This window comes from Octopus bimaculoides, chromosome 5 (genome assembly GCF_001194135.2).
Source record: "Octopus bimaculoides isolate UCB-OBI-ISO-001 chromosome 5, ASM119413v2, whole genome shotgun sequence".
In the NCBI taxonomy this organism is placed as follows: Eukaryota; Metazoa; Mollusca; class Cephalopoda; order Octopoda; family Octopodidae; genus Octopus; species Octopus bimaculoides.
In genome coordinates, this window is record NC_068985.1 from 90,619,680 (window position 1) to 90,621,599 (window position 1,920).

A 1,920-nucleotide genomic window follows, 5' to 3' on the forward strand; every position below is an offset into this window, starting at 1 on the left:
AGAGAGAGAGAGAGAGAGAGAGAGAGAGAGAGAGAGAGAGAGAGAGAAAGAGAGAGAGAGAGAGATATGTATGCATAATAATAACAATTATAATAAATAAATACGTGAATAATTACATTCATAAGTACAAATAAAATATTTCATGTTATGTCCAGTTACGACCTATAACGAAATTTCACGGTGTCATTTAAGATTCATGCATATATATAATGTTATATCCATGGCGAAAATGTTACATAATTAAATCTTTCACTTTCGAATACGCAAATCGTATCTCAAATATTTGTATATTGTGTTTTATAAATCATTCAATCAGCTGGTACTCCATTCCTCGAAAAAGTCATTATTAAACACATTGTTATTAATACAAATTTGTTGCTCATTTTAGCTGAGTTTAATTTTGTCTCTCGGGTCTATATTGAAGCTATTTCACAAGTGTCTTTTTCCGTAGTTTAGTCGTTTTACTATGATGTTTGTTCTCTAGTTTATTTTAAATGTTGAAACGTTCACGTTGATGGTGTTTTGACTACATTGTTTAATAAGTAGAACTACAGTTTATATATTATCGTACTGATGCAAGCAAAGTATATTTCTTTGTTTCAGTCGTAATGTCTTCTATCTCGTCCTGTGATGGTGAAAGTTTGTTGTTTTAAGCGCATTATTTTTATAGTCACACGGTGAGATAAAACAACCAGATATTAATTAAAGAAACACAAAAAAAAACACAAAAGAAAACAGAGTAAAGAGTATTTTATATATGTGTTTCTTTGAGAAAATGAGTATGTGTAAGTCTGGCGATATTGCTGCGCAAATGAATTAAAATAATTCATTGCTATATAATGAGATATCATAATTGAATAGAAATAATATAATGGATATTACTAAGATTGAAGAAAATTAAAAAAATAATAATAATAATAAAATGAAAATATTTATGGAAAAAAAATAGTCGGGTGTAATATTTGATTAGAAAGAAGTGGCAAATTATAAAGCTGTATAAAATAAAACATCGTATTTTCATGTGAATAAGTCAAAATGCCGACTGAAATGTCTGGCAGTGAATTATGCTGCGTTACTAGCAAATAGTTCACAAGGTTTAATGACAAACACGCATCAAAAGATTATTTTATTCCCGGATGATTTTACATGAATGTAGCCAGACATGCTGTCTACACACTGGGGAAATGTGGCGCCAACATCAAAGAATAATGTTTGTTTAGTTAAGCACTTGACCAATGAATTTTATTATCAGCCGTCTACTCATTTGTAATTCACAATACAAACGTTGAATTCATCAGCTATTTTGTACAGCTGACAATTGTTACAGCCTTATGGTGATTACGAAAGAAATGATCGGATGGATTAATCGGAAGTTCCAATCATAAAATCAGCCGACATTATTTATTATGATAGCTCTCTATTTCTAATTTACTATCTAAATGTTGTTGTTTTACTTTTTTATTCAGACATGTAAGGTTTCTATGGTTCCGCTGATGACAATGTGTACCAATGTTTTCTCTAGGATTTTGTTTGAATAAAATAGAATTCTCTTGCCGAAATATAGAAAAAAAAAGAAGGTAAAACAAAAACAAAAACGAACATTTAATGAATATGGCTAAAATATAAATAGATAGTACTAAAATTGAAGCATAGAAATTATTCTCATTATAACAACGGTTCGCATCATCACTGATAAATTAAGCGATGCGCATATTATAGTCTACCTGGGTTCATTTCTAAATGCGTAATTTCGGAAAACATAAGAAAGATTAAACACAAATGCTCAAAAACAAGCGTTGCACACTCATACACATATAAACAGAGGGAGACATACACTTATCTCTTGCTTATGTCCACACAAAGTTATATCACTATCCCAGTTATACATATGCACACACACACACACACACACACACACAC